The following is a 24,105-nucleotide window of genomic DNA, read 5'->3' on the forward strand; positions in this document are numbered from 1 at the left end:
CTAAAGCTTTAAATCAATAATTAAAAGTACTCAATCAATACAAAATTTTTTGAAAATATGCTTTCGAATAAATAAAATAAATCATAAATAATTTATTATTTAATTTTCAAAATCTGTGGTCTTACATCCTACCCCACTTATAAAAATTTTCGTCTTCGAAAATTGATATAAGATAGAAAAGATTTGCATCAACTTCACTTTCAAAAACATAACAAAATACACCGAAAAGTTTGGCACGTTCAGTTTTGTTCAAATGTGAAAGAAATCATATCTTATGAATGACAAGATATGGTCGGAAGTAATTCAAAGCACTTCTTAAGAGGGAAGTTCGAAACAAAGAATTTCACTGCAAACAATCAAGGAAGAGTTGACATCAAACCACGTTGGCACAAATAAGAATTATATGTTGAAACGAAGTAACCCCTAAAACTTAACTTCTAACGTTTCTAAACCCCGTGATTCGCATAGCCTATTAACTTTATTTCGTCCATGACAACCCATTAGTGTTCCCATATACAGAAATCATTAGTATTAAGTTGGCCAGACCTAATACCATGAGGTATGCAATGGTAGACTAACAGCGTTAATTATCAGACAGTCATGCATATCAAATCTAAATTCTTGTTATCAGAACAAGTCACTGAGCATGATAGACACTCAGAGTATGCAATGAAGCATAGTCAGTCTATTCCCAAGGCTCTAACAGGAACAAATTGCTCTGATACCATAATGTAACACTCTAACTTTTAGCACGTCATGATCGTACCAAAAACAATTAGTTACTGACCTGTTTTCCTTATTTACTATTTAATATTGAGCCTTTAGTTCAATACCGCGTTTCAATTTTATCGGATGCCGGAAAATATTGTTTCAATCAAAATCATTCATAAAAAACAGCACACAGGTAATAATAATCATTTAATTATTAATAATGATAAATATTATACAAAAGAATTCAAAAGAAACTTAGATACAATTCATATCCCTCTGTATAAAATAAAATCTTAAATAACAAAAGCGAGGGAATTCTATGAAAATAACTCAATACATAAACTAGACTTAAATAAAACTCATAATCGCCCGCCGGTTCATACTAAGTTCCCGAACCTGTGTCACTGAAAGGGTGGAAGATTTTGGGGTGAGAACAAAGCCACGCGTTCTCAGTATGGAATGTGAACGCCGCAATAAATAGAGTAAATACAAATAGCTAATTCATATCACAAAAACAATTTCACTTAAAACAGTTCTAAATTCCTTTCTTTAAATCACGTTACCTAAACAAAATCTCATTCACATCAACAATTTCTTATCCATAAACAACATTTCTAACTACATTATTAAGACCACAACTCAAGTAAAATATCCATCAAGCACACAGGAACATCACCAAAACAACAACACAATCACAAATAAACAAAATAAAGCAAACACAATCAAATGTAAATGCGCAAACAAAATGATGCATGCCTGTTCCTAGCGCAGGCCATGAGCTCATGCGTCGGTTGTCTACCCGCAACCCGACGTTACTCGGAGTGAACCCCGAATATGGTTCCTTTACTGTATCAGTTAGGCCTCATCATAATGTGCATCACAGTAAGAAACAGTACTATCAGTTAGGCGAACATTCCCGCATTAGCAACCTTAGGCTATCCGTTAGGCGGACACTTTTGCATTAGCAGTTTGGCATAAAGGCCCATTTAACCATACAATATGCTATCAGTTAGGCGGACATCCCCGCATTAGCAATCTTAGGCTATCAGTTAGGCGGGCACTTCCGCATTAGCACTCGGCACAAAGGCCCATTCGAACATACAATATCAATTACACTTTCTTTCCTAGTTCCTCATTCTTTTTCTTTCCCTTTAAGTATCTTTTCCATCCTTTATTTCTCACTTTCTTTCCTTTCCATTATGCCTCCGCATCGCCTTACAACTAAGCACACCTCCGCATCACCAAGTAACTAAGTGTACCTCCACATCACCATGAAACTAGGCATACCTCCGCATCACCATTTAACTTTAAATGTATCCTAGGGATAACTTACACACCTTTGATTAACTAAGTTCATACATTCTACCAAATTTGGACATATCCTTTGGGTCTAAGCCAAGTTTTACCACGTTTAGATTAGAATTGAATTAGATAGCCAACTTAATAAAATTTGCTGTTGCACTAAAGAGAATTCAGAAAAAATACAGCAAGCAGCCCTAGTTTTGATAAATCTATAATAAATTCAATTCTAATCCATTACTTCTAAATTTTGGTGAGATTACAGTAAACATACCTAAGTTTCAGAATCCACAAGTTTTAGGTTCATATCACTTCATTTGATTAATTAATTATCAATTGGAAGTGGAGCTCTATTTTCATAAACCAGTTCAGAGTTTCCAGCAAACAACCGACCTTCCAAGTGACTTATCTAAGTCTAAAAAATAGATATGAACATGAAACTTGTACTCACTTAAAATAGACTAATAGATCTTTAAAATCCTTTTGAAATCAACTCAAAATTCTGTTTAAATTAAAAGTTATAGCATCTGGAAGTTGGTACTGCAGAACCAGAAAACCAGAAAAATCTGCAGCAACCACTAAACTTCAAAAATCATATCTTCCAAACCACTTGGCCAAATTCCCTGAACTTTTTATGGAATATTCAAGACACACTAAAGTTTTACAGAAAAATAATTTCATGTAAAAATTAGGTCTGGACTGCTCCGAAAAAGTCATTCGTTCTGCTGCCAATTATGCAGATTTCTGCAGAAATTCTGCATAAAGTATTTCCAACAACCTCACATACCAAATCCTATATTCAAGCCTAGGATTCATCTAAAACCACATTTCTAACTTTCTTCTGACTAACCAAAGTTACCCAAAAACTCTTAATTCAATATATCACAATTTCATATCTCAAGTTCTGATTCATCAAATCAATTTCAAGCAGCCATAGCAACATTCCATACACAAAATCAACAACAAGTACTAGCAGCAAGTATAACTTCAAAATACACAACATCGTCAATAATTACTACATTAAATCATTAAACCAATCACCAACTACAACCATGATTCAACTCAATCCCAACAATTATTCACACAAATCAACTATAAACCATTTGCAGTTACTCATTTAATTTTATTGGCATTCATAAGTTAAAACATTTATTTTTCAAAACAAATCCCCTACCTCGATTAGCTGAACCCGCAAGAATTAACCACGTTAAATCCGCTTACTTTAAATTCACAGCACCAGCGGCAAACCGAGATGGTGGTAGTAGCACCAATTCTAATCCCGCTCACAGCAACCATAACTTCGATAGTTCCATCAGAATACAACGATAGGGGAATTCGGTGTCAGAATAAAGAGAAGGACACAACAGCTTGCCTTCTCGAATGACAAGCTTCAGCTGTGACAATTCCAACAAATACAGTGAAGCCAGGAACATCAGAAGCACACAGAGGGTTGTTATAGAGCAAATAAAATTCAGAGGTGGTGGTTATGGTAGCTAGGCACGATTAACTCACCATGAACTACGACGGCGCAGCCTCCAGCAGTGGCGACAGAGCGCGCTACAACGGCGGGAATGGTCCCCCTCCCTCTCCCATCGCGTTCTGTTTCTTTTCCCTGCGCGAAGCCCACACACCACGATGATGACGGCGACAACAGCCTCGACAGTGGCGGTGGCGTGCGGTGACTAGGCGTGAGTTGACGGCAGCGGCGGGAGGCAGCTCCTCCCTCCGCATCTTCCTCTTGCGGCTCCCTCACTCTCTCGGATCTCTCTATGTATGTGTCTGTGTGCATGCTTGTTTATTGGTTGTGTGTGGTGTGTGTTGAGTGTTAGAAGGGTAGGGAATAACGTTGGTGAGTGACGGTATTTGGGGATGAACGGGGTGTGAAGGAGGGTTACGTGTGTTTGGGGTAGGGTTAGTGAAATTAGGGTTTGGAATTGGGAATTTAGGGTTTTGTGTTTAAGATTGAGAATTTCGGATAATTTAGTAATTTTAATAAAATTAAAGGTAATAGAGTAATAATTTGAAATTAAATTTAATTAAATAATAATATCTATGAAAATACTATTTAATTATCAATTTATAATTTATTTTTTAAATAAAGACTCTAATTCAATAATTAGAGATAATCAAATTAATTTTCTTTATAATTATAAAATAAAATTCAAAATCTAATTATTCAAATTAGCGCATATAAAATTCTCATTGTTTTTAAATCACTAAAACTTTAAATCAATAATTAAAAGTACTCAATCAATATAAAAGTTTCTGAAAATATGCTTTCGAATAAATAAAATAAATCATAAATAATTTATTATTTAATTTTCAAAATCTGGGGTCTTACACGTCATGAAAAAAAAATTTAGAATCATAATTTAAAAATTTAGATATGATATTATGGTATCAGAACAGTTCGTCCTCGTGAGTTTGAGGAATGGATTGCTTATGCTTCAATGCATACTTTGAATTGTGTCTGTACTATTTAGAATATCTAATTGATATGTTTAGCATGAAGTTCATGAGTATACTTTTGGGAATTTGAAACACTTAACTTGAGATATTAAGACTGATCACCTTGATATCACTTGTTTGATGTGGATAGGATTCGAATGACGACTTGTAGACGTGGTCGAACCCGTATGCAGGGAGAGAATGAGGGAGATGCAACGATGGATAACCAAGCCACGCTCTTGGCTGCTATGACCACTCTTGTGAACGCTATGCACGCGGATATTGCGGCTACTAACCAGGCCATGGAGTGAATGAATGGCAATGGTAGCGGAGCTGGAGAAAACTCAGCTGAAGGAGGTCCGATGACACTGGCAACCTTTCTAAGGTCAATCCCCCCAATTTTCAAGGGTTCAACTAATCCTATGGAAGCCGATAACTGGTTCGAGGCGATAGAAAGGGTAATGCAAGCACAACATATACCAGAAAATTAGTTAGTAAATTTGCTGCATATCAGTTTAATGGGGAAGCACAACATTGGTGGCAAAGAGCTCACCGTATGCTGCAACAACGGAATGGAGATGAGGTTATCACCTGGGAGAGGTTCAGAGAGGAATTTTACAAGAAATACTTCTCGAACTCCGTGAGACAGGCTAAGCAATTGGAACTACTACAATTAAATCAATATGTATTTTGGCATCTAGTATCCATGATAAATAGTTGTTTTCAGATATATTAAGAACATTAAATTTAAGATGAGAGAGTTTCAATATAATGAAAATTTATTATCTTAAGTCTTTTTAAATTTTTATCAGAATCCCGTGTTGATAACGTGTGTTGTAAAATAAATAAATAAAGAAATATAATAAATATAAAATAAAAAAATAAATAAAAAACTCTAGTATTGATATTTACTAATATAATTATCTCACTATAATAATAAAGTTAATGCATATATTTACGAGTGTTATATATATATATATATATATATATATATATATATATATTGTAACTTAAGACTCACGAAAAAATATAAAAAAAAAATTTATATATTTTTAGAGTGTATAATTAACAGAAATATATATATGCGCAGAGTTATTTTTTCAAACTCCATTAAATATATATATTATTTTGAGAATAATGAATGAAAAAGTCTAAGAGACTAACAATTTTTGTGTTTTTTGGCCAGCACTTAACTATCAAAAAAAAAATGAGTGATCTCCCACCATTAGATATAATCTCACACCATTAAAAAGACTATTGATGACCAATTAATGATTACAAAACACAAAAAATGCTAACCCCTAATACTCCTCGTAATGAAATGACAATCTACCTTGTCATCCTTATCATAACAACTTCGACAAAAAAAAAATGTCAATTTAAAAGACTCACTACGAAAAAGATTCTATTTTGCCGGAGAGTCCGTGTAAAATTACTGAGAGAATCCCTTTTTCCCTTCTCGCTTTTTGGAGATCAATTTAGAGGGGTTTTTGTTTCTAATATGCCGGAGTTCTATAAATCCCATAATAAGTTGTTAATCCTCTGAAAATGAAAACCTAAACCCGCAAATCTCAAAACCACCTTCTCAATGCTTCCCTAACCAGAAGCTCTGTTTTGCTGAGCCTTTGTTCGTGTTGTCGTTCCGCGTCTCTTCGATTTCTTCTCATCAGAAACTCTTTTAGATCTCGGTAAGTGTGTATTTTGCCCTTCTTCCACAGTTGCTCCAATGGTGACAAGGTGAATTGCTTTTGTTTGAGATTTATGAATTTGGATATTTTGAGAATTAAAAGAAAAACGATCTGGTTTCATAAATCTGAAATTTTTTGAAGCACGAATGGGTTTTGTCCGTGGGTTGGGTAAAATAACACTCTCTGTTGATTTATAAAATCACACTGTTAAATTGGATGGTTTTCTTTTTTATGCATCCTTTTTGAATTCATTAGGCAATGCTCACTCTCCAGTATTTGTGTTTTAAATTTGAAGGTGAGATTTAACTTTGTTAAAAGAATAGCAACTTGAAAATGAAGTATAATTAGGCAATGCTTATTCTCTGACATTTGCATATTTTGTTTCAAAATAAGGAAGAATTGATGGTATCCTTGTCCATGATACACAGGTAAGTGTTACTTATATCGCAAATATGTAATGCTGGTTCACCCTTGTAGCTATCAATTTGCCATTGCCTTTCTAATTCAAAGAATTTGTAGATCAGTTTTAAAAGGGTAGAACATTAATCTTTCATCATGTTGGGATTTTGGTGCGGAATATCTCCAAGAAGGAGATGTTCAATCTGTTCTGTTTGACAGGGAGAATAAATGATATTGATCTGTCTAGGAAGAAGAAAGAACAATTAGTGTTTATGTTTATGCTTGTATAAGAGTCTGGCTAGAATGTATAACATAGGAAGATTATTACTCTTTTAGCTCAGGAAAATGTTCTTATAGATATGTGTTTGATAAGAAAAATACAAGGGGATGTATGGTTGAAGATTGGAGGGAGGATTTTTATGGTGACGGTTAAATAAGTGGGATTCACAAGGTATGGTTCAGTGTGCTTCCTCTATATCAAAGAATAGAAATGGTGGAACTCCTGTATGTTGAATACCCAACATAAATCCCATACGATATATAAGTGATGAAGCAGGGTGTATTATCTATTATGTAACCCAGACAACCCAATTCAAATGTGAAGACTTTGCAAGTTGAATCTGATGAGGATGATGAACAAAGCTTCTCTGGGCCACTAAGTTTTGTTTGAAGGAGAGTTGGAGTGAGTCTAATGAGAATTGGACCACAAAAGAAAAGTAAATCAGAGGCTGAGAGAGTGAGAAACATAGAGGCACAGAACACTAGCTTGATGAGAAATTGTATGAAGAAGACAAAGATGACTAGAAAAACTCAACTTGAGGGATGAAGCTGCAAAAATTGTACGAGATGGAGAATTTAATCGTGCTTTAAATCTTTCTATTTGAAAATGAACTTAGAAACCATCTCAAGTCTTTGACTTATATGCAGTGGAAATATATGTCAGTTTGTTCAGGTTATGAGCCTGTTTTTAAGTTCGTTTAAAATAGAATCTGAGATAAGAGTTCAGAAAGGAAGTGCGTAGACGATAAATACTGGTTCAACTTAAAATATTTAAGTTCAACTCTTATGTAATTTGAGAGGTAGTTCACTATTAGGATAAATGTGCAAAGATGTTATTTGCACAGTCTTGCTATGCTATAGATTTGTGGAGTCTGATATTTTAGGACAGTCAAATTTAAAGTGACCTTTCTTCCTACAATTGTAGCATAGAAATTATAATTATTCGCCACAAATTTTGTTTGAACATCATCTCACCATTAGTTGGAAATATGGATAGAATAATTATGTAAAGATTTCAAACTACAAGAAAAAATACGAAGAGAGAAAAGATTGATAAGTTATATTTCCTTGTCATCCCTCTCCTAGTTATCAGTCTTTTTGTAATTTTCCGTCTCCTTCACACTTTGAATCCAATATATCTTTTGACTCGGTGTTTGGAGGCAAATTGCTGGTTTCACCTTCAACATTGTTATTACTTTCATTGAAGTGGCAGAGAGATGGAAACTTTGAAGACCAATGAGGTTTTTTCTTTGCAAGAGCGCTTTTATTATTTGTCTTCATTTTCTTCTCCCTCTTGGAGATTTCAGGACGTAACTTTTCTTGTTGTTTCTCAGTTGATGTGGTGTCTTTCTTTGTTATTTTCTTCCCTTTTTTCATTTGGCAAGGTTTCCTACAAGAACTAGCATCAATATTACTCAAAATTTTAAAACTATTTGCAGTATATTGGTGCATAAAATAAATCCTCTAGTAAATAAATTAATAAATGTGAATAACTTGGAACAAGTGTCTTTCAAGCAAATGTTGTGGTCACATTTGTGTCAGCATTTTAGACAATTTCAATCGTTCAATTGGTCCACTTCTTTCATCAAAACTTCTTCCTATCAAATCAACATATTAACAAGATCACGAAAAAAAATTATATACAACTACGGATTACTCTAGCTAAAATATAAGTAGCAAGCATATCTATAAATTCCTATTCAAGAGGTGTCTTAGCTTTTTACAACTGCAGGCTCAAAATTTTTTGGTCTTTGATAAAACTCTTAATGAAATTCAAACACCACAAAGGGTATCGTCATCAAAATAGACATAAAACTAACATAAATTTGTGAACTAGGCAATTTATATTGCTTAAGGATTTTTTTTTTCAACAAATCATGATCAACCAACAAAGATGGCCGATAGAGAATACCGAAATTCTACTCATCAGAAGGAGACAATTTGTAGTGAAAACAAATTGAGTCTTTTAGAAAGGTGATTACTCAGTATTTTTATAATAAGGATAAGAAATATCCAACAAAAACTCAAAAAAAAAAAAAAAAAACTCATGAATCAAAGTGGCAAAAATAGTGGATTTTATAACCCTTTTGGGCTTTGGTACACTGTTTTGATAATTCAGCGTCGAAAAAACAAAACCAGGAATAGTGATTAGGTTAGATTTGATGAAAATTTATATGGAGTGAATCAATTAATTAATATATTTTTTATATGAATCAATTAATAAGGATAAGAAATATCCTTTTAAAACCCAAAAAGAAAATAAATCGACTCATAAATAAAAGCTATGAAAGAAATTCAATAAGATTAAGGTAACTTATGAAAATTCACACAATGATGCAAATCGTAAGAAATGGCTAACCGTAAACGTGATTTGAGTTTGATTTTTTTGACCCTGCAATGATGAAATTATAGAGGCGAAAACGGTGGGTTTTAAAACCCTTTTGGCACGCTGATTTGATAATTCAACGGCGGAAAAACAAAACAGGGATAGTGATTAGGTTAGATTTAATGAAAATTTATATGGAGTAAATCAATTAATATATTTTTTTATATGAATCAATTAATAAGGATAAGAAATATCCTTTAAAAAATCAGAAAGAAAAAAAAATCGAACTCATGAATGAAGACCATGAAAGAAATTCAATAAGATTAAGGTACCTTGTGAAAATTCACACAACGATGTAAATCGTAAGAAATAACTAAGATATATTTTGACTGTAAACATGATTTGAGTTTGATTTTTTTGACCCAGCAGTGATAAAATTTTAGAGGCGAAAATGGTGGGTTTTAAAATCCTTTTAGCACGCGATAGTAGCGAAAAACCAAAAACAGAGATATTGCTTAGATTAGATTTAATGAAAATATATATGGAGTGAATTAGTTAATATTTTTTTCATCAATCAATTAATAAAGATGAGAAATATCCTTTAAAAAATCAGAAAGAAAAAAAAATTAAACTCAAGAATCTAAACCATGAAAGAAATTCAATAAGATTAAAGTACCTTGTGAAAATTCACACGACGATGCAAATCGTAAGAAATAGCTAGGATATATTTTGACTGTAAATATGATTTGAGTTTGATTCTTTTGACCCAACAGTGATGAAATTTTAAAGGCAAAAATGGTAGGTTTTAAAACCCTTTTGGCAGAATTCAGTGGTGAAAAACAAAAAAGAGATAGTGATTAGGTTAGATTCAATGAAAATTTATATGGAGTGAATCAATTAATGTATATTTTTTATATGAATCAATTAATAAGGATAAGAAATATTCTTTAAAAATCTAGAAAAAAAAAAATCAAACTCATGAATCTAAACCATGAAAAAAATTCAATAAAATTAAAGTATCTTGTAAAAATTCGCACAATGATACAAATTGTAAGAAATGCTTAAGATATATTTTGACTGTAAACGTGATTTCAGTTTGAATTTTTTTACCTAACCGTGATGAAATTTTATAGGCAAAAATGGTGGATTTTAAAACCTTTTTGGCACACTGATTTAATAATTTAGCGACAGAAAAACAAAAACAGGAATAATGATTAGGTTAAATTCAATAAAAATTTATATGGAGTGAATCACCTAATATATTTTTTATATAAATCAATTAACAAGGATAAAAAATATCGTTTAAAAATCCTGGAAAAAAAACTCATGAATCTACGCCATGAAAGAAATTCAATACGATTAAAGTACCTTGTGAAAATTCGCACAATGATGTAAATCGTAAGAAATAACTAAGGTATATTTTGATTGCAAACGTGATTTGAGTTTATTTTTTGATCTAACAGTGATAAAATTTTAGGGACAAAGATGGTGAGTTTTATAACCCTTTTAGCACACTGTTTTAATAATTCAGGGGCAGAAAAACAAAACCAGCTGGGATAGTGGTTAGGTTAGATTCTATTTTTCTTATTTCCTAATATGATTTTATTATGGTTTATAATAAATGGTCCTAAATCATAAAAAAAAAATCTTCTTCCATAAATTATATTTGGATGAAATAAAAAATAAATATATATTTTTTATTACTTAAATCTATAAGAGACTTCATAAAGTTGACATTCAAAATTAGAAGGAATCTAATTCTATTTAAACTAGAATTAATTTTTTTAGTTAAGGTTAGTTATATTCTATTTTATTTGAAAAGGATAATTTTTTAAATAAAAAATTGAAAAGGATAATTAAAATATTTTTTTAATTTGAGTTTAATAATTTATTTTATAAGAAGAATAGACAAAAATACACTTAAAAATTCACACGCTAGTCACCATTACACCTAAATTATTTAAGAATTTTAATGAGTCACGTGTACACACCATTTGATTACTTCGACGGACACATTCACCCTTCTAGACATCGGCGTGTGTCGTCGTTACTTTTAGTGCACACATGGGGACTATGGTCCATGTTGGCACTATCATTGTGAGTGACGTGTCTCCTTTGTTGCCAACTCATATTAAATAATTTAATTTTATATTTAAATTATTAAGAAAAATTAAATTTATTACGAAGAGGTCAGTATTAACAGTTTTGCAAATCTTTTATTTCATCATGAATTCTTCCACTTTACATGCTTTTCTTCTACTTCTTCAAGCCATCCTTGTCTAGTAGTCCTGAAATCACTCAACAAACATATCAAGGCATCGAATGGAAGAAAAGTAGAATTAATTTGACAATTTAGGGCACGCAAGCATGTTTTTAACAATTAAGCACAATTAGAAAGAGATTCACAAAAATATGCAATTTTAAGGAATAAATGCAAGGTAAGTTGATAAAATCCACTCTTTTCAAGTAAAAAAAAAAATAATCGTAAAATATGAATTTATCACTCACATATAACATCAAAATACTATCCAATCAAAATACTTTTCAGTCGGCAATAAACTTACAAAAGTTAATATTCCATCTTTTCACTCAACCATTCCAAACGATCCTCTTCCTCTAAGCCAAAAAATACTCTAACAAGAGTAAGATTGGCAACAAGCAGTTTCATAGCACAAAAAAGTGGTCAACCTTGCAAGCCTAATTTAACTAATGCAACCCTGATTTCACAAGTCTTCCAAACTTCAGCACTTGTACTTACATAGCATTTGGATTGCAATGTCTTTCATTGCCATAGTCATATCTTTTATATCTTGTGACAAATCAACTGTCGTTTGTGTTTTTTGTCTTTTATCTTTCGCAGATATGGTGTTAGACATTGATGGAACGGATGTGATAGATGACGGTGGAGCTTGTGAACATCTACAATCTTCTCAAAATCCATATTACCACCTATAAATATGTTTATATTTTAGAATAAAAATTGTTGTTAACGAGTATATTTGAGTACTATATCATACCATCAATATGTTCTTTGGAACAACAAGCATAATAATAGTATCACTATAAGAACATAGTAGATTTAAAGTGCATACTATATAAATCTACTCAGAAATAAATTACAAAAAGTTATATAATGACAACTAGCAAGAAAATTAAATAACTTCATTCAAAAGGTAACATCATAAGAAAATTTCATAACTCTAACGTTGTCTATGTATATAATTATTCCACATTTCAGCTACTATGGAATCTTTCAAAATCTTCCCTCTCGTTCCATCTTCACCTATAGCAATTTCTTGTTTGCTTGTTATATCATCTGATGAGTTGTTATTTATGAGAGTCTTGTCAACTTGTGCAATAATTTCTTCATTTGTATCATAGTCCATTAAAAAATTGTGTAACATGCAACAAGCTATGATAATTTCACCTACGGTATCTACATCATATTTAGACATCTCTGATAGAATTAAAAACCTATTTTTCACAACACCAAATGCTCTCTCAATTGAATTGCACAGTGAAAAATGTCTTAGATTAAAGAGCTCTTTTGGATTTTCGGGTGCATGTCGAGAAAGTTCTTGCAAGTGATACCGAGTACTTCGATATGGAATAATAAATGATGATCTCAACATATATCCAGCATCAGCTAGGTAGAATTTATCTAAAATTAATTATATAAATCTCTTAGCAACTAATTGAATAAATGTATATGGATAAACTTAATACCTCAAGGGACATGTAGATTATCTTTTTCTCTATTGGTATCATGGGACACACAAGATTTAAGCTTTTCATGTCAGAATAGGGAATCAACTAGGGCTTTGGCATAAGAGACTAGGACATCCATCATTTAAAATTATACAAATGCTCCCTAATGTAAGTGAGAAATATACAAGCGATGAAATGAATAGAATTTGTGAAATTTATGAAAAATAAAAAAAACAAGAGATAAGTTTTCTTTAAGTGACTAACAAGCTTCGAATATTTTTTATTTAATCCATTGTGACTTGTGGGAATCCTATAGAACTCCCTCCTTATGTGGTGCTTCATATTTCTTAACTATTTTGGACGATTACTCATAGGCAGTTTGGATATATTTGTTGAAAGAAAAGGTTGAGGTATCAATCACATTCAAAAAACTTTTACCTTGGTTGAACGACAATACAACAAGTGTATCAAAATGATGTGATTTAATGATGGAACGAAATTTATGTTTGAAAACAATACTTCCTACAAGAAGGCATTATTCACCAAACGTCATGTGTCAGTACACCTTAACAAAATAGACGAGTGGAGCACAAACATCGACATATTCGAAATTTTGCTAGATCATTACGCTTTCAAGGCAATCTTCCTATTCAATTTTGGAAAGAATGTGTCCTAATTACTGGCTATTTAATTAACCTTATACCATCGTCAACACTGTATGAAGTCATCCATGGAAAAACTTCAAGTTATGAGCATTTGCGAGTTTTTGGCTCTTTGTGTTATACTCACAATCAGAATAGACAAAGGGACATATTTGACAGTCATAGCCGAAAATGTATGTTTGTCAGGTATCCATTTGGGCAAAAAGAATTGAAATTATTTGACAAAAAAAAATTTTTTTTGTCTCTTGTGATGTCCATTTTGTTGAAAATATATTTTCTTTTAAAGAAGCTCAGGCTTTGGAACCAAGGTTTGAAGTTATTGGACCTCATGTGTTAAAAACTATTATTGAAGAAGACACACATAATGGGCCAAGTTCAGCACCCACACTTGGACCAACTACTCCACACTTGAATGAATGTGTTGGGTTTTCTGATTGTAGCACCTATTAACAAACAAGGAGGACTTGAGCTCAATGAAGAAATTGAAGAATGCATCGCTAATGCATCAGAACTAAGTGCAGAAGAAATAACGCCAACTTTCGATCTACCACTAGTCACGACAGAAGTTCCACTTGGTCGAGGTCATCGTGTGAAGACACCCTCAATCAGGTTGTGCGATTTTATCTCTGCTGCTACGATACAAATGAGCCCTACCTACCAACCTCCCTCTCCATTAAAATCTTCATGTGTGTTCTTGATAAACCACTATTTTACGGTTTATTTTGTATTGAATTGAGTGGATTTTATCAATTATTCATACACTTATTCATATAATTCGCATATTTTACATTTTCCTTCCTAATTTTGTGCTATGATTGAAAACATGCTTCTTTAGCCTCAAATTACTAATTTTTAATCCTCTCTTATTACCATTCGATGCCGTGATACGTGTATTAAGTGTTTTCAGGTTTTATAGAGTAGGAATGGCTTAGAGGATAGAAAGGAAGCATGCCAAAGTGGAAGAAACACAAAAATTAAGGATTTTAGAATCTGGTAGCGACACGTACGCATGGGCGACGCATATGCATGACTGGTGCATTCGACAGATGACGCGCATGCGTGGCTGACGCCTACACGTGGCCAGTGCCGAGTTCAAGCGACGCGTACGTGTGGACGACGCGTACGCGTGACAGAGCGTCACGTGCTACAATTAACAGAACTCGCTGGGGACAATTTCTGGGCTGCTTTTGACCCAGTTTCAGGCCCAAAAATACAGATTAAAGGCTGCAGAGTGAAGCTGGAAGGGGATCAGACACACTTTCATACACACAATTTTAGATTTTAGATGTAGGTTTCTAGAGAGAGAGAGGCTCTTTCCTCTCTCTAGGTTTTAGGGTTTTTAGCTTTATTTCTTCTCCAATTCAGATTTTCATCTTGCTTTATTTTAGTTTCTATTCTACATTCTATTATTCTAGCATCTTAGTTTATCTTCTCTTGTTGATTTATTTATTTTCCAATTTAGTTTATGAACTCTTCATGTTAGATTCAATTTCCTTTTAATGCAATTTGAGGTATTTCATGTTTATTGTTTCTTTCTTCATTTGTTATTACTGTTTTCTCTTGCAATTGTTAGTCTTAGATTTTACATTCTCTTATTACTTTTCTATGCTTTTATTTTGTGCCTTCCAAGTGTTTGATAAAATACTTGGATTGATTATTTAGAGACTCTTGAGTTATCAAAAGTCTTTTATTGATTGTTGATTGAAGATTGCCGGTTAGCTTGAACTTCACCAAAGCTAGTGTCTCACTATGAGTTGACTAGGACTTGTGAACTCAAGTTGATTGTATGCACTCGACCTTCCTCCATTGGTTAGAGGTTAACTAAGTGAACACAATTCACATTTACCATCACAATTGACGATGATAATGAGGATAGGACTTCTAATTCTCAATCCTTGCTAAGAGCTTCCTTAGTTATTAGTTTATGTTTCTCACAATCTATATTTTCTTGTTCCTTATTTCAAAAATGTAAGAACCGGGGTTTTCCACGCAAAACCGTTTTAATAAAAATAATAATTTTAAGTGCCCGAGATAGATTCAAAATTTAGAAGTTTTAATTTGAAAATATAAATATGAAATTTGATTTTAATAAATTTTTCTGAGTTGGAAAATGTATCTTTTTCGAAAAGTTTTTGTAAAAATACGTACTGGCGCTTAAGCTGGCAGTACCGGCCCTAGTCTGTCCAGTACTGCGTATTTTAGAAAATAATATTTTGAAGATTGGTTTATTGTTTTGAAATGGGTAAAAATAATTTAGAATTAAAAATCGGACACTAATCTTAAAGGTTTTGGCCCAAAGTGGACCAAACGGACCTAAAACGCTAACGGGTTGGACCGGGCCCAAACCGGGTCAAGGTCCAACATATATAAGCTCATTAAATGAGCTTTGAGCTCATTTTCCAGCCCTAGGAGAGAGAGGGTCGCGGATTTTAGAGAGGAGAGGAGAGGAGAAGAAGGATGACACTATTCATCTTCCACTTCCGGGAGCCATAACTTTTGATCCGGAGCTCCGATTGTCGAGCCATTTGCGGCCACGCGAAGCTCTCGACGAGCTCTTCATTTCTATCTAAATCTGGTAAGGGATCGCATCTACTCCCCAGTTTCGTGCCCTAGATTTTTGCGCCTTTTTGGGTTAGTTTTTGAGCAAGTTTTGTGGTTTTGCTTGTTTAGGTGATCTCCAGTAGCGGGTAATCATTGGATTTTACCCCTAATCTCATTGGATAAGGTAAGGAACTTCCTTATCCTTGTGGTTTGGTATAGTATAAGCTTTAGTTGTTGATGTATGGTTATGTTATATGTATGAAGCTTGTTTTTGGAGTTGGTGGTGGCTTTGATGGTTTGAAGTTTAGTGGAAGCTTGATTGGAATCAAGTTTGGTGTTTGAGCATATTGGGAATCGGCCAAGGTATGATTTCGATTTTCTTTATGTAATATGTAATGTTTATGGACACTTAGGCTAGTGGCCCATAGGATATGATTGAATTGGATATGTGGTTGTTTGCGGTATATGTATGATGATGGTGATTGTTGAGGATTATTGGTGCTAATGATGTATTATGATGTTGGTTAATGTTAGTTATTGTTTGGTGATAATTGTTGGCATGGATGAGGATTGGTAGTGGTTGTTGATGTTGGATGGTTGATGATGCTTAACGAATTGATTTTGTAAATGTTGTTAAATAATAATGTTGAGGTATGATGTATATTAAATTTGAATGAATGTAAATTGTTGATGAGGATTGATAGTAAAAGAATGATGGTTGATGAATGTGGTTGGTGGAGGAATGATTATAGTGTTATATATTTGATATTGAGGTTGAGGATATTGAAGGGTGAATGAAAAATTTGGTATGAATGGTAGATTGTGACACAAAGGATGAGGTATGAGGTAAATTGGAGTTGGTATGGTTTTGGTTTGATTTTTGGTTGAAATATTTTGAAAGTTGAGGTTTGGTAAAATTCTACATAATCTATTTTCTGGCAGCAGCTTCGGACGCTCTTTGAGGATGATCTAACCATCACAATTGCATGGGATTAATTTTTCTCAAATCTTTATTATGTGTAGAAAAATCCTGAAAAATTTGGTTAAAGTTTAACGGTTGGATTAGGAGATATAAATTTTTGAAGTTTATTACTTTAAAACTGATTTTCTGCTGCTATATAATCAAACCAGCAACTTTCCAAGCCTATATCTCCCAATCCTGATCATAATTTTGAGTGGGACCAAAAGGACATTGAGACTTGGACTGTTTTCTTGTTTTTGTCAAAATTTTAGACTATTATAAATTTTGTAGAAGGAGTTGTGCTCGTTTTAAAAATAGAGCTCTTAGCTATTTTGACATCAAAACTAGTTTTTGAAAGTAAACTTGTAATCAGTATAACTCTCTCCAGAAAAACGATTTTTCTATGAGACTTTGACTGAATTAAATCTCTATGAGTCTAGTTTATTTCTAGAAAATTTCAGATACATCAAATGAAAATTTGATTTTTGGTGGATTTTCTAAGAACAGGGTAGCTTGCTGTCTTGGTGCAGAGATTTCAAACTTAAAATAAGTTTTTGCAAGAGAAATGGTTTTCCTTTTTATTTTATTCAACTAAACTATTTCAACTAGATTCGAATCTATAGGATACTTCCGTTTTGAGTCTAGAGACGGAGAATTAGGCTTGTAAACTTCTGTGACACCTATTTAAGACTTTTGGCTCGTTTTTAGATATCAAAACGTAGAGAAGGTCCTAGGTGATTTTAACTTGGTAATTTGATGTCATTCTGAAAAGTTAGCAAACAGAGGTTTAGGTTTCTGGTGTGTTGAGGATGAGTTTGGTTGAGAGAGAAGGAAGAGTAGTGAACTGGGTGATGGTCGACAATGAATTGAGAAACTGATGAACTGATGAGTTCGGAATGGAAATTAAGAATTGATGATGGATGTGATGAGTTGAGGACTCAAAAAGGAATGGATGATCCTGATGGATGTTGAGAGTGTGCCATGCACTATATCCTTGGAATGTTGAGAGTTGATAATTGGAAGTGAATTGAGATGAGAAATGATGATGATTTGAGATTGATGGAGTTGTGGATGTGGATAGTGAGCCAGGCACTATATCCTTAGAATGATAGTGAGCCAGACACTATATCCTTGGAATGATTTGTGATGGATTATATGTTGTTGTTGTTTTCCTTCTCTGCTGCAAGAGTGTGCCAGACACTATATCCTCAGAATGATAGTGTGCCAGGCACTATATCCTCGGAACAAAAGCGTGCCAGGCGCTATATCCTTGGAAGTAGCAAAAAGGCGACATCCGAAAGGATGTGTCAGGTTGGCATTCATGGACCGACAAGTGATATCACGAGCCAATAGGATAGACATTCATCATATGCATCTCTTATGTGCTTGTTTGCTTTGATTACTTGAGTTTGCCTAATTGTATAACATGCCTACTTGCTTCTTGAATTACTTGTTGTATATGATTACTACCTGTGTATTACTTGCTTGCATTAATTGTGTTTGTCTGGTGCTGAGGAGGTTAGGTAGGCAATGGCGATGGAATCGCACGGAGGTTAGGGTGGTGAAGGCTGTGGGATACAGCGGTGTGATTAGTATTAGTTAGAATTTCCTAAGTTTAGATAACCCGATTTATGGTTTAAGTTCCTGATTTATTTATTTTATTCTAAGCTTGAATATCCGTATGCGGTGTGAAGTTCTAGGATTGCCTTCGACGTCCCGGGGCCTTACATCTTACATCATTGGGCACTATTACCATACTGAGAACCTTCGGTTCTCATTCCATACTTTGTTGTTGTTTTTCAAATGCAGGTCGTAATCTACTTCGGTGAGATTGCAGATATGGTGACAGAGCGGAGTATGGTTCGTTCCTTGTTTATTTTTGTTTTACTTTCGTCATAGTATTCTCTCACCTTTTGTATATTTATCTTTTTGGCCTTAGAGACTTATTTAAGAGATAGGTTGTATAAGTTGTTTTAATTCCAAAACTCTGTATCTTTCTAGTTGTAACTAGTCGGCTCAAACTTCGTAAGCTGCGGCTAGTTCTCTATGAATATTATATTATTATATTTATATATGTTTTATTCTCTTATACCTATACCTTGTATCCTATGTGTTAGCTTTGTGTGAACATTTCACGCTTTTTTAATTCTGTCTTTGAGCTTAATCCTTCATCAGGATTCTAGAATATATTATTTTCTTCTATATAAATATGTATAAGCCTTAGATCTGTCGTAACCTTTGATTAACCTTTGCTTTACGGCTAGAGGTAAAGCTTAGGGTAATTGGGGTATTACATTTAGTGGTATCAGAGTGGTTTGTCCTCGTGAGCCTGAGGGATAGACCGATTGTGCTTCGTTGCACACTCTGGTCATTTTTCTTTCATGCTATTTAGGTTATCTACTTGATATTTCATAGCATACTTGTTTGTGAATGCCTTTGGGGATAATTGAAGCACTGAGCTTGAGATATTGAGACTGATCACCTTGATATCAATTGTTGGTGTGGAAAAGAAACCCAAATGGAAACTCACGAACGGGGTCAATCACGTTGACGAAGAGGTAGTGAGGATGACCAACCTAGTCTATGCGTTACGAGCTCCACAACTTTCGGAAAATCGATTCGTGGAGTTTGCGGCATGTCGTGTGATGGGTGCGGTTCAGAATTTGTGGCGACGAAAGTAACGACTGATGCTTTTGCGGTTTTTAACTATGATTTTCAGTTTCTAACTGGTATGGTCTTGAATCATGTTGAAAAAGTTTTAAAGTTTACAATGATTTTAAAAAATTGGTTTGAAACTTTTAGTTTAAATGATTTGGTTTTGCAATAACGTCGAAAATTCTTGGTTTGAAGGATATTGTTTAAAAAGAAAAAGAAAAGTGAGTTCTATGATTTTATCAATTTGTGAACTTGGTTTCTAATTTATCTTGTCAAAAGGAATCCAAAATTGAAAAGTTTGTTAAAAGAAAATGTGATTTCAAGTATTTGACTTATGAAGAAATGATTTTTGCCTCCTTTGAAAGAGCGTTAACAATGAATTCGTTTAGATTGAACTTGTTTTAAAGGTTTTGAAGGATATTATAAAATTGGTATTTGGTTTAAAGAAAAAATTTTGGATTCTTAATGACGATAATCAGAGTGACGCAGTGGAAGGTGAAAGGGAACATCGGCACGATAGGACGATTTGATGGCGATATATCGAGTGATTCGATTTTCGAGAGCGAAAATCTTTCTAAGGAGGGGGGATGTAAGAACCGGGATTTTTCACGCAAAACCATTTTAATAAAAATAATAATTTTAAGTGCCCGAGATAGATTCAAAATTTAGAAGTTTTAATTTGAAAATATAAATATGAAATTTGATTTCAATGAATTTTTCTGAGTTGAAAAATGTATCTTTTTCTGAGTTGTCAAGATCGTTGGAAACTTTTCTACCTAGGTTGCCGTCTACTCCTTCATTTGAATGGGTAAAACTTATCTCTATTAGCTTTACTGTCCCACTTGAGTATGGTATTCTTAAAACTGATGGCCAACTTAGGAGGCTTTGTGGAATGAAGCGTAAGAGAAGGATGCTTAGTGGTTGGAGTTGCAAATCAAGACTCATCAAGGTTGATATTTCAGGAGCTAGATGCAAAGGTTGGACTAGTGATCAATTGGTTGGATCTAAGAGAAGAGTTTGGTACTTCATTGAGAATTCGGCTTGCTTACCACCCGGATGGGATTTTGATGAACAAGTTAAAGACGGGTGTAGAAACAAGATTTGGGATCCGGCATATAAGAGGATAAACTTTGGGAGCTCAAACCTTGTGAAGAACTTCATCAAGGCTTGGTGAATTCACTTGGAAATGTTGGAGCTTATTGGAAGTCCAAGCATTGGTGAAAGTTTCAAGATGAGTTCAAGCACAAGCCACCATGACAAGGAGCTCACCAAATATCCAACTTAAGGACTTTAACTAAAAGTGCTTGGTGGGAGACACCCTACCATGGTAAATTCTTCCTATTTTCTCTTTTATTTATATTGGTAATAAATTGAATTTTTATTTTTATTTAGGATTATTTAGTTTAAGCTGTGGTTTCACTTATTTAATAATGTTTGGTATTACTTTGATAGCTTGTTAGTTTCTTATTTAAAAAAAAGGGGGCTATCACGCGTGCGCGTGACTGATGCGTACGCGTCAATGCCCAAATTTGGTTTACCCAAACCGTGCTGGAACGACACGACAACGTGGCCTGGACAGAGAGTCATGCCAGAACCGTGCTGGTGGGGTGCTAGGCGCATAGACAACCCCACGCGTATGCGTCACACATCAATTTTCACCAACCCACGCGTAAGCGTGAGCTACGCGCACGCATCTCTTGGTTAATGCTGCCACCCACTACTGATTCCAGTAACAATTCACACAACACTCGCAGTAGCAGCAACCCAGGATTGAAAACTCCACCACATGGATGTCCACAATGCATTTTTACATGGAGAACTTGATGATGATATTTATATGAAGCTTCCCTCTGATTTTCAAGAGTCTCAACAAGAACTGGTCTATAAACTTCAAAAATCCCTCTACGGACTGTGGCAGGCTCCATGTTGTTGGTTTGCAAAATTCTCATCTTTCCTTCGATATGGTTTTCATCAATCTCCGAAGGACCATTCCTTGTTCAACCTTCGCCACAATAGCGTGCAATTAGTTGTCTTGGTGTATGTTGATGACCTTGTAATTACAAGAAATAATGGTGCTGCAATTTAACGTTTCAAAGAGTATTTGCACAAATATTTTCACATAAAAGATTTAGGCCGACTGAAGTACCTCTTGGGAGTTGAAAGATTTAGGCTGATTGAAGTACTTCTTGGGAGTTGCGGTTGCCAGATCTCTAATTGGAATCTCCCTGTGCCAAAGAAAATATGCTTTGGACATAATCATTGAAACAGGACTTCTAGGTGCTAAGCCTGTAGCAACACCGTGTGAAGAGGATCACCGATTGGGGTCAGCTACATGTCCTTTTTTATCCGACCCTAGCACATATCGTCGGCTCTGTTGGAAGATTGATTTATTTGTGCTTTACATGGCTTGGTCTTACCTACAGTGTTCACGTGTTATCCCATTTCATGCAATATCACGCACCGAACATTGGCAAGCCACTTTGCGAGTTATGCGCTATCTAAAGGGGCACTAGAGGTAAGGAATTCTTCTCCCACGAGAAAATGATTTGCAACTTGGTAACTCACCAATTTCCTGGAAAACTCAGAAACAACAGACAGTGCATGCCTCCTCTGCTGAGACTGAATATCGTTCAATAGCTCAAACAAAAAAAGAATTGAAGTGGACTAAAGATATACTCTCCTCTCTATACGTACCTCGTCATGTCCTCATTCGTCTCTATTGCGACAGTTAAGCGGCTCTTCACATTGTTAAAAATCCAATTTTTCATGAACGCACGAAGCACATTGAGGTAGTGTAACACCCTAACTTTCAGCACATCATGATCGTACCAAAGCAAGGCGTTACTGACCTGTTTTTCTTATTTACTATTTAATATTGAGCCTTTAGTTCGATTTCGCATTTCAATTTTTAGGAAAAAGCCGAAAACTTTTGTTTCTCATTAATCAAAATCATTCATCAAAGAACACATAGGTAATAGTAATCACTTAATTAGTAATAATGATAAATAGTAAATAAGGAAAACAGGTCAGTAACGCCTTGCTTTGGTACGATCATGACGTGCTGAAAGTTAGGGTGTTACAGTTAGACTATCATCTTGTTCGGATGAAATCGTCCATAAATGCCTACTTCCATCCTATGTTCCCACTCACACTCGACCTTTTTACTAAAGCTCTTGGCGCCAAAAAGTTTGAGGCAATCTTTGTCAAATTGGACATTGAAGACTTGCATGCTCCACCTTGAAGGGGTATTAATGGATAGTTTAGATAGCATAGAAATATCACATCAATGATATTTCTATATTTCTATAATTAATTATAGATACAGTACTCTCTTATATATTCGATCATTATTAGAATAGGATATTATGCATTCTAATGGAAAGATATTTGTCTTCAATTAGGATCGTAAATTATACATTTTAGTGTAAAAAAGATTTGATATAATTTTATATTAAAAGATATGTGTGTATGTGCTCATGACAAAAGAATAAACTGGTTGAAATAACTTATTTTTTTTATAGTTTCACAATCAGGATAAATGTGCAAAATCACAAAGATGATATTTGAACAAAGCCTTCTCAGACTACATTTTTGTGGAGTCCACTATGTGAAGTCCATTATTTTAAGACAACCAAATTCAAAGTGATCTTTCTACCCCACCTTGGTAAAATATAGAAATTACAATTAGTTTTTGGTCACAAATTCCAATTTTGAGAAACGAGAAAAGATGAGAAACGAGAAAAAATTGATAAGAAGTGCTATTTTTTCTGTCATCCATATCCTAATTATCATTCAATTAGTGATTTTTCATCTCCTTTACATTTCGAATCCAATATATCCATTAACAGAGTTTGGAGACAACTTGATGATTTTACCCTCATCACATATTTATTACTTGTTTAAAATGTTGAAGAGATGGAAACATGGAAGACGCTTGAAGTTTTCCTTTACAAAAGTGCTTTTATCATTCATTTGTCTTCATTTTTTTCTCTCTTTTCGAGATTTCAGAATATAATTTTTCTTTGGGCAGTGCTACGGTGATAAAAGGAAAAATTTTCCTTTCATGCTGAAGCAACGTGGAGTACATGGTTGTTGAACGTGTGTAAAGTTGTTCCCCAAGAAACAACAAGTCTGACCGAAGCAGAGATAGCAGGATTTAACATGTAAAATTGATTAATAAGATAAGTACTACATTATGTTAATTAATGTGGTTAAATGTTTGGGCCATTTTTATTTCAAGCCCAATAAAATTTTTTGAAGCTGGGTTATTCATTCAACAAGAATAGATTGGGATGCTATATCCCTCTTTGGGCTTAGTCCCAATAATAATAATAATAATAATAATATTATGTGAAAGAAGTGTTGGAGCCTTAGAGGAATTAGGTAACCCAGACGCTGTAAAGAAGTGTGTCTTATGTTGTGCGTTAT

At 33.9% G+C, this 24,105-nt stretch overlaps 2 long non-coding RNA genes across 2 annotated transcripts; one reads left to right on the forward strand and one right to left on the reverse strand.

Moving 5' to 3' along the window:
• Positions 1–903: 903 nt before the first annotated feature.
• Positions 904–3,966, reverse strand: LOC112769114 (uncharacterized). Its single transcript, XR_003186371.2, has 3 exons — positions 3,523–3,966; positions 3,185–3,404; positions 904–1,115 (listed from the first exon to the last, which is right to left on the reverse strand). It is a non-coding gene; the product is annotated as an uncharacterized lncRNA (long non-coding RNA).
• Positions 3,967–5,841: 1,875 nt separating this feature from the next.
• On the forward strand, positions 5,842–7,885 carry LOC114925863 (uncharacterized). The gene is made up of 2 exons (XR_011875860.1): positions 5,842–6,146; positions 6,575–7,885. It is a non-coding gene; the product is annotated as an uncharacterized lncRNA (long non-coding RNA).
• Positions 7,886–24,105: the final 16,220 nt, after the last annotated feature.

Source organism: Arachis hypogaea, chromosome 18, assembly GCF_003086295.3.
Source record: "Arachis hypogaea cultivar Tifrunner chromosome 18, arahy.Tifrunner.gnm2.J5K5, whole genome shotgun sequence".
NCBI classification, from domain to species: domain Eukaryota; kingdom Viridiplantae; phylum Streptophyta; class Magnoliopsida; order Fabales; family Fabaceae; genus Arachis; species Arachis hypogaea.